Source organism: Triticum dicoccoides, chromosome 7A (assembly GCF_002162155.2).
Source record: "Triticum dicoccoides isolate Atlit2015 ecotype Zavitan chromosome 7A, WEW_v2.0, whole genome shotgun sequence".
Taxonomy (NCBI): domain Eukaryota; kingdom Viridiplantae; phylum Streptophyta; class Magnoliopsida; order Poales; family Poaceae; genus Triticum; species Triticum dicoccoides.
Genome location: NC_041392.1, coordinates 173,445,819 through 173,456,921, shown reverse-complemented (window position 1 = coordinate 173,456,921; position 11,103 = coordinate 173,445,819).

The window sequence follows — 11,103 nt, the reverse complement described above, 5'->3', positions numbered from 1 at the left end:
GATCAAGTGCTAAGCTAAAAGAATGGGTCAAGTCAATCACATCATTCTCCTAATGATGTGATCCCGTTAATCAAATGACAACTCGTGTCTATGGTTAGGAAAGATAACCATCTTTGATCAACGAGCTAGTCAAGTAGAAGCATACTAGTGACACTTTGATTGTCTATGTATTCACACATGTATTATGTTTCCGGTTAATACAATTCTAGCATGAATAATAAACATTTATCATGATATAAGGAAATAAATAATAACTTTATTATTGCCTCTAGGGCATATTTCCTTCAGTCTCCCACTTGCACTAGAGTCAATAATCTAGTTCACATCGCCATGTGATTTAATACCAATAGTTCACATCACCATGTGATTAACACCCATAGTTCACATCGACATGTGACCAACACCCAAAGGGTTTACTAGAGTCAATAATCTAGTTCACATCGCTATGTGATTAACACCCAAAGAGTACTAAGGTGTGATCATGTTTTGCTTGTGAGAGAAGTTTAGTCAACGGGTCTGCCACATTCAGACCTGTACGTATTTTGCAAATTTCTATGTCAACAATGCTCTGCACGGAGCTACTCTAGCTAATTGCTCCCACTTTTAATATTTATCCAGATTGAGATTTAGAGTCATCTGGATTAGTGTCAAAATTTGCATCAACATAACCCTTTACGACGAACCTTTTGTCACTTCCATAATCGAGAAACATATCCTTATTCCACTAAGGATAATTTTGACCAATATCCAGTGATCTACTCCTAGATCACTATTGTACTCCTTTGCCAAACTCAGGGCAGGGTATACAATAGGCCTGGTACACAACATGGCATACTTTATAGAACCTATGGCTGAGGCATAGGGAATGACTTTCATTCTCTCTCTATCTTCTGCCGTGGTCAGGTTTTGAGTCTTACTCAACTTCACACCTTGTAACACAGGCAAGAACTCCTTCTTTGACTGTTCCATTTTGAACTACTTCAAAATCTTGTCAAGGTATGTACTCATTGAAAAAACTTATCAAGCGTCTTGATCTATCTCTATATATCTTGATGCTCAATATGTAAGCAGCTTCACCAAGGTATTTCTTTGAAAAACTCCTTTCAAACACGCCTTTATGCTTTGCAGAATAGTTCGATATTATTTCCGATCAACAATATGTCATTCACATATACTTATCAGAAATGCTGTAGTGCTCCCACTCACTTTCTTGTAAATACAGGCTTCACTGCAAGTCTGTATAAAACTATATGCTTTGATCAACTTATCAAAGCGTATATTCCAACTCCGAGATGCTTGCACCAGTCCATAGATGGATCGCTGGAGCTTGCATATTTTGTTAATATCTTTAGGATTGACAAAACCTTCTGGTTGCATCATATACAACTCTTCTTTAATAAATCCATTAAGGAATGCAGTTTTGTTTATCCACTTGCCAGATTTCATAAAATGCGGCAATTGCTAACATGATTCGGACAGACTTAAGCATAGATACGAGTGAGAAACTCTCATCGTAGTCAATACCTTGAACTTGTCGATAACCTTTTTTCGACAATTATAGCTTTGTAGATAATGACACTACTATCAGTGTCCGTCTTCCTCTTGAAGATCCATTTAATACCAATGGCTCGCCGATCAATGGGAAAGTCAATCAAAGTCCATAGTTTGTTCTCATACATGGATCTCATCTCAGATTTCATGGCCTCAAGCCATTTCGCGGAATCTGGGCTCATCATCGCTTCCTCATAGTTCGTTGGCTCGTCATGGTCAAGTAACATGACCTCTAGAATAGGATTACCGTACCACTCTGGTGCGGATGTCACTCTGGTTTACCTACGAGGTTCGATAGTAACTTGATCTGAAGTTACATGATCATCATCATTAGCTTCCTCACTAATTGGTGTAGTAGTCACAGGAACAGATTTCTGTGATGAACTACTTTCCAATAAGGGAGCAGGTACAGTTACCTCATCAAGTTCTACTTTCCTCCCAACCACTTCTTTCGAGAGAAACTCCTTCTCTAGAAAGGATCCATTCTCAGCAACGAATATCTTGCCTTCGGATCTGTGATAGAAGGTGTACCCAACATTTTCTTTTGGGTATCCTATGAAGGCGCACTTCTCCGATTTGGGTTTGAGCTTATCAGGTTGAAACTTTTTCACATAAGCATTGCAACCTCAAACTTTAAGAAACGACAGCTTAGGTTTCTTGCCAAACCATAGTTCATACGTGTCGTCTCAACGGATTTAGATGGTGCCCTATTTAACGTGAATGTAGCTGTCTCTAATGCATAACCCCAAAACGATAGCGGTAAATTAGTAAGAGACGTCATAGATCGCACCATATCTAATAAAGCACGGTTACGACGTTCGGACACACCATTACACTGTGGTGTTCCAGGTGACGTGAGTAGTGAAACTATTTCACATTGTTTTAACTGAAGGTCAAACTCGTAACTCAAATATTTTACTTCTGCGATCATATCGTAGAAACTTTTATTTTGTTATGATGATTCTCCACTTCACTCTGAAATTCTTTGAATTTTTCAAATGTTTCAGACTTGTGTTTCATCAAGTAGATATACTCATATCTGCTCAAATCATCTGTGAAGATCAGAAAATAATGATACCTGCCGCGAGCTTCAATATTCATCGGACCACATACATCAGTATGCATGATTTCCAACAAATATGTTGCTTGCTGCATTGTTCCGGAGAATGGAGTCTTAGTCATCTTGCCCATGATGCATGGTTCGCAAGCATCAACTGATTCATAATCAAGTGATTCCAAAAGTCCATCAGCATGGAGTTTCTTCATGCGCTTTATACCAATATGACCTAAACGGTAGTGCCACTAATAAGTTGCACTATCATTATTAACTTTGCATCTTTTGGTTTCAATATTATGAATATGTGTATCACTACGATCGAGATCCAATGAACCATTTTCATTGGGTGTGTAACCATATAAGGTTTTATTCATGTAAACAGAACAACAATTTATTCTCTTACTTAAATGAATAACCGTACTGCAATAAACATGATCAAATCATATTCATGCTCAACGCAAACACCAAATAACACTTATTTAGGTTCAACACTAATCCCGAAAGTATAGGGAGTGTGCGATGATGATCATATCAATCTTGGAACCACTTCCAACACACATCGTCACTTCACCCTTAACTAGTCTATGTTCATTCTGCAACTCCCATTTCGAGTTACTACTCTTAGCAACTGAACAAGTATCAAATACTGAGGGGTTGCTACGAACACTAGTAAAATACTCATCAATAATCTGTATATCAAATATACCTTTGTTCACTTTGCCATCCATCTTATCTGCCAAATACTTGGGGCAGTTCCGCTTCCAGTGATCAGTCCCTTTGCAGTAGAAGCACTTAGTCTCAGGCTTAGGACCAGCCTTGGGCTTCTTCACTTGAGCAGCAACTTGCTTGTTGTTCTTCTTGAAGTTCCCCTTCTTCCCTTTGCCCTTTTCTTGAAACTAGTGGTCTTGTCTACCATCAACACTTGATATTTTTCTTGATTTCTACCTTCGTTGATTTTAGCATTACGAAGAGCTTGGGAATCATTTCCGTTATCCCTTGCATATCATAGTTCATCACGAAGTTCTACTAACTTGGTGATGGTGACTAGAGAATTCTGTCAATCACTATCTTATCTGGAAGATTAACTCTCACTTGATTCAAGCGATTGTAGTACCCAGACAATCTGAGCACATGCTCACTGCTTGAGCTATTCTCCTCCATCTTTTAGCTATAGAACTTGTTGGAGACTTCATATCTCTCAACTCGGGTATTTGCTTGAAATATTTAACTTCAACTCCTAGAACATCTCATATGGTCCATGACGTTCAAAAAGTCTTTGAAGTCCCGATTCTAAGCCGTTAAGCATGGTGCACTAAACTATCAAGTAGTCATCATATTGAGCTAGCTAAACGTTCATAACGTCTGCATCTGCTCCTGCAATAGGTCTGTCACCTAGTGATGCATTAAGGACATAATTCTTCTGTGCAACAATGAGGATAATCCTCAGATCACGGATCCAATCCGCATCATTGCTACTAACATCTTTCAACTTAATTTTCTCTAGGAGCATATCAAAAATAAAATAGGGGAGCTAAACGCGAGATATTGATCTACAACATAGATATGCTAATACTACCCGGACTAAGTTCATGATAAATTAAAGTTCAATTAATCATATTACTTAAGAACTCCCACTTAGACAGACATCCCCCTAATCTTCTAAGTGATCACGTGATCCATATCAACTAAACCATGTCCGATCATCACGTGAGATGCAGTAGTTTCAATGGTGAACATCACTATGTTGATCATATCTACTATATGATTCATGCTTGACCTTTCGGTCTCCGTGTTCCGAGGCCATATCTGTTATATGCTAGGCTCATCAAGTTTAACCTGAGTATTCCACGTGTGCAACTGTTTTGCACCCGTTGTATTTGAACGTAGAGCCTATCACACCCGATCATCACGTGGTGTCTCAGCACGAAGAACTTTCGCAACGGTGCATACACAGGGAGAACACTTGTACCTTGATAATTAGTGAGAGATCATCTTATAAAGCTACCGTCGAACTAAGCAAAATAAGATGTATAAAAGATAAACATCACATGCAATCAAAATATGTGACATGATATGGCCATCATCATCTTGTGCCTTTGATCTCCATCTCCAAAGGATCGCCATGATCTCCATCGTCACCAGCATGACGCCATGATCTCCATCATCTTGATCTATATCAATGTGTCCTCACATAGTTGTCTCGCCAACAATTGCTCTTGCAACTATTGCTATCGCATAGCGATAAAGTAAAGCAATTATTTGGCGCTTGCATCTTATGCAATAGAGAGATAACCATAAGGCTTTTGCCAGTTGCCGATAACTTCAACAAAACATGATCATCTCATACAACAACTTATATCTCATCACGTCTTGACCATATCACATCACAACATGCCCTGCAAAAACAAGTTAGACGTCCTCTACTTTGTTGTTGCAAGTTTTACGTGGCTACTACGGGCTGAGCAAGAACCGTTCTTACCTACGCATCAAAACCACAATGATAGTTTGTGAAGTTGGTGCTGTTTTAACCTTCGCAAGGACCGGGCGTAGCCACACTCGGTTCAACTAAAGTTGGAGAAACTGACACCCGCCAGCCATCTGTGTGCAAAGCACGTCGGTAGAACTAGTCTCGCGTAAGCGTACGCGTAATGTCGGTCCGGGGCGCTTCATCCAACAATACCACCGAACCAAAGTGTGACATGCTGGTAAGCAGTATGACTTATATCGCCCATAACTCACTTGTGTTCTACTCGTGCATATTACATCAATGCATAAAACCTGGCTCGGATGCCACTGTTGGGGAATGTAGTAATTTCAAAAATTTCCTACGCACATGCAAGATTATGGTGATGCATAACAACGAGAGGGGAGAGTGTTGTCTACGTACCCTCATAGACCGAAAGCGGAAGCGTTAGCACACCGCGGTTGATGTAGTCGTATGTCTTCACGATCCGACCGATCCAAGTATCGAACGTACGACACCTCCGAGTTCAGCACGCGTTCAGCTCGATGACGTCCTGCGAACTCTGATCCAGCAGAGCTTCACGGGAGAGTTCCGTCAGCACGACGGCGTGGTGACGGTGATGATGTTGCTACCGACGCAGGGCTTCGCCTAAGCACCGCTACGATATGACCGAGGTGGAATATGGTGGAGGAAGGCCCGCACACGGCTGGGAGAGATCAACTGATAAACTTGTGTGTCTAGAGGTGCCCCCTGCCCCTGTATATAAAGGAGCAAGGGGGAGGCCAGCCGGCCCTCTATGGGCGCGCCAGGAGGAGGAGTCCTCCTCCTAATAGGAAGGAAAAGGAAGGAGAAGGAGGAAAAGGAGGAAAGGGCGGCCGGGCCCCTAGTACAATTCGGTTTGGGCTAGGGGGGCCGCGCGCCCTGCCTCCTCTCTTCCACCACTTGGCCCATGAGGCCCATTACTTCTTCCTCGTATTCCCGTAACTCCCCGGTACCCCCGAAAATACCCGAATCACTCGGAACCTTTCCGATGTCCGAATATAGTCGTCCAATATATCGATCTTTACGTCTTGACCATTTCGAGACTCCTCGTCATGTCCCCGATCTCATACGGGACTCCGAACTACCTTCGGTACATCAAATCACATAAACTCATAATATAATCGTCATCGAAACTTTAAGCGTGCGAACCTGGATGCTCATATTGGCTCCCGCATATTCTACGAAGATCTTTATCGGTCAGACTGCATAACAACATACGTTGTTCCCTTTGTCATCGGTATGTTACTTGCCCGAGATTCGATCGTCGGCATCTCAATACCTAGTTCAATCTCGTTTCCGGCAAGTCTCTTTACTCATTCCGTAATACATCATCTCACAACTAACTCATTAGTTGCAATGCTTGCAAGGCTCAGGTGATGTGTATTACCGAGAGGGCCCAAAGATACCTCTCCGACAATCGGAGTGACAAATCCTAATCTCGAAATACGCCAACCCAACAAGTACCTTCGGAGACACATGTAGAGCACCTTTATAATCACCCAGTTATGTTGTCACGTTTTGTAGCACACAAAGTGTTCCTCCGGTAAACGGGAGTTGCATAATCTCATAGTCATAGGAACATGTATAAGTCATGAAGAAAGCAATAGCAACAAACTAAACGATCAAGTGCTAAGCTAAAAGAATGGGTCAAGTCAATCACATCATTCTCCTAATGATGTGATCCCATTAATCAAATGACAACTCATGTCTATGGTTAGGAAACATAACCATCTTTGATCAGTGAGCTAGTCAAGTAGAGGCATACTAGTGACACTTTGTTTTTCTATGTATTCACACATGTATTATGTTTCCGGTTAATACAATTCTAGCATGAATAATAAACATTTATCATGATATATTGCCTCTAGGGCATATTTCCTTCACATACTTTGTTCTCATACATGGATCCCATCTCAGATTTCATGGCCTCAAGCCATTTTGCGGAATCTGGGCTCATCATCGCTTCCTCATAGTTCGTAGGTTCGTCATGGTCAAGTAACGTGACTTCCAGAATAGGATTACCGTACCACTCTGGTGCGGATCTTACTCTGGTTGGCCTACGAGGTTCGGTAGTAACTTGATCAGAAGTTTCATTATCATCATCATTTGCTTCCTCACTTACTGGTGTAGGAATCACTGGAACTGATTTCAGTGATGAACTACTTTCCAATAAGGGAGCATGTACAATTACCTCATCAAGTTCTACTTTCCTCCCACTCACTTCTTTCGAGAGAAACTCCTTCTCTAGAAAGGATCCATTCTTAGCAACGAATATCTTGCCTTCGGATCTGTGATAGAAGGTGTAACCAACAGTCTCCTTTGGGTATCCTATGAAGATACATTTCTCTGATTTGGGTTCGAGCTTATCAGGCTGAAGTTTCTTCACATAAGCATCACAACCCCAAACTTTAAGAAACGACAACTTGGGTTTCTTGCCAAACCACAGTTCATAAGGTGTCGTCTCAACGGATTTAGATGGTGCCCTATTTAACGTGAATGCAGTCGTCTCTAAAGCATAACCCCAAAATGATAGTGGTAAATCAGTGAGAGACATCATAGATCGCACCATATCTAATAAAGTGCGGTTACGACGTTCGGACACACCATTACGTTGTGGTGTTCCAGGTGGCGTGAGTTGCGAAACTATTCCGCATTGTTTCAAATGAAGTCCAAAGTCATAACTCAAATATTCACCTCCATGATCAGATCGTAGAAACTTGATTTTCTTGTTACGATGATTTTCCACTTCACTCTGAAATTCTTTGAACTTTTCAAATGTTTCATACTTATGTTTCATTAAGTAGATATACCCATATCTGCTTAAATCATCTGTGAAGGCGAGAAAATAACGATATCCGCCACGAGCTTCAATGTTCATTGGACCACATACATCAGTATGTATGATTTCCAATAACTCTGTTGCTCGTTCCATTGTCCTGGAGAATGGAGTTTTAGTCATCTTGCGCATGAGGCATGGTTCGCAAGTACCAAGTGATTCTAGAAGTCCATCAGAATGGAGTTTCTTCATGCACTTTACACCAATATGACCCAAACGGCAGTGCCACAAATAAGTTGCACTACCATTATCAACTCTGCATCTTTTGGCTCCAATACTGTGAACATGTGTATCACTACTATCAAGATTTAGTAAAAATAGAGCACTCATCAAGGGTGCATGACCATAAAAGATATTACTCATATAAATAGAACAACCATTATTCTATGATTTAAATGAATAACCGTCTCGCATCAAACAAGATCCAGACATAATGTTCATGCTCAACGCTTATGACCCACAAGTGTAGGGGATCTATCGTAGCCTTTTTGATAAGTAAGAGTGTCGAATCCAACGAGGAGCAGAAGGAAATGATAAGAAGTTTTAAGTAAGGTATTCTCTGCAAGCGCTAAAATTATTGGTAACAGATAGTTTTGTGATAAGGTAATGTGTAACGAGTAGCAAGTAGTAAAAGTGAATAAGGTGTAGTGATAACCCACAAGTATAGGGGATCGCAACAGTTTTCGAGGGTAGAGTATTCAACCAAATTTATTGATTTGACACAAGGGGAGCCAAAGAATATTCTCAAGTATTAGCAGCTGAGTTGTCAATTCAGCCACACCTGGAAACTTAATATATGCAACAAAGTATTTAGTAGCAAAGTAATATGATAATAATGGTAACGGTGGCAAAAGGTAACGGTAGCAAAAGTAATAGTTTTGGGTTTTTAGTGATTGTAACAGTAGCAGCGGAAAAGTAAATAAGCGAAGAATAATATAGGAAAAGCTCGTAGGCATTGGATCGGTGATGGAGAATTATGCCGGATGCGATCGATCATGTAACAGTCATAACATAGGGTGACATAGAACTAGCTCCAGTTCATCAATGTAATGTAGGCATGTATTCCGAATATAGTCATACATGCTTATGGAAAAGAACTTGCATGACATCTTTTGTCCTACCCTCCCGTGGCAGCGGGGTCCTATTGGAAACTAAGGGATATTAAGGCCTCCTTTTAATAGAGTACCGGACCAAAGCATTAACACATAGTGAATACATCGACTCCTCAAACTACGGGTCATCACCGGGAGTGGTCCCGATTATTGTCACTTCGGGGTTGCCGGATCAGAACACATAGTAGGTGACTATAGACTTGCAAGATAGGATCAAGAACTCACATATATTCATGAAAACATAATAGGTTCAAATATGAAATCATGGCACTCGGGCCCTAGTGACAAGCATTAAGCATAGCAAAGTCATAGCAACATCAATTTCAAAACATAGTGGATACTAGGGATCAAACCCTAACAAAACTAACTCGATTACATGATAGATCTCATCCAACCCATCACCGTCCAGCAAGCCTACGATGGAATTACTCACGCACGACAGTGAGCATCATGAAATTGGTGATGGAGGATGGTTGATGATGACGATGGCGACGGATTCCCCTCTCCGGAGCCCCGAACGGACTCCAGACCAGCCCTCCCGAGAGAGTTTAGGGGTTGACGGCGGCTCCGTATCGTAAAATGCGACAAATCCTTCTCTTTGATTTTTTTCTCCCCGAAAGTGAATATATGGAGTCAAGGTTGAGGTCGGTGGAGCGTCAGGGGGCCCACGAGGCAGGGGCACGCGCCTAGGGGGTAGGGCGTGCCCCCACCCTCATGGACAGGGTGTGGGCCCCCTTACGTGGATCTTTCTTCCAGTATTTTTTATATATTCCAAAATAATTCTCCGTTGATTTTTAGGTCATTCTGAGAACTTTTATTTCTGCACAAAAATAACACCATGGCAATTCTGCTGAAAACAACGTCAGTCCGGGTTAGTTCCATTTAAATCATGCAAGTTAGAGTTCAAAACAAGGGTAAAAGTGTTTGGAAAAGTAGATACGATGGAGACGTAGCAACTCCCCCAAGCTTAAACCTTTGCTTGTCCTCAAGCAATTCAGTTGATAAACTGAAAGTGATAAAGAAAAAGTTTTACAAACTCTGTTTGCTCTTGTTGTTGTTGTAAATATGTAAAGCCAGCATTCAAGTTTTCAGCAAAGATTATGAACTAACCATATTCACAATAACACTTAGGTCTCATGTTTACTCATATCAATGGCATAATCAACTAGCGAGGAATAATAATAAATCTCAGATGACAACACTTCCTCAAAATAATCATGATATGATATGACAAGATGGTATCTCACTAGCCCTTTCTGAGACCGCAAAACATAAATGCAGAGCACCTTTAAAGATCAAGGACTGACTAGACATTGTAATTCATGGTAAAAGAGATCCAGTCAAGTCATATTCAATGTAAACTAATAGTAATTGATGCAAATGACAGTGGTGCTCTCCAACTGGTGCTTTTTTATAAGAGGATGATGACTCAACATAAAAGTAAATAGATAGGCCCTTCACAAAGGGAAGCAGGGATTTGTAGAGGTGCCAGAGCTCGGTTTTGAAATAGATATGAATAATATTTTGAGCGGTATACTTTCATTGTCAACATAACAACTGAGAGATCTCGATATCTTCCATGCTAGACACATTATAGGCGGTTCCCAAACAGAATGGTAAAGTTTATACCCCCCCTCCACCAACAAGCATCAATCCATGGCTTGCTCGAAACAACGAGTGCCTCCAACTAACAAGAGTCCCAGGGGAGTTTTGTTTGCAGTTATTTTGATTTGATTTGCATAAAGCATGGGACTGGGCATCCCGGTGACCAACCATTTTCTCGTGAGTGAGGAGCGGAGTCCACTCCTCTTGAGAATAACCCGCCTAGCATGGAAGATACAGACAATCCTAGTTGATACATGAGCTATTCGAGTATACAAAAAAATGTTTATTTGAAGGTTTAGAGTTTGGCACATACAAATTTACTTGGAACGGCAGGTAGATACTGTATATAGGTAGGTATGGTGGATTCATATGGAACAACTTTGGGGTTTATGGAATTGGATGCACAAACAGTATTCCCGCTTAGTACAATTGAAGG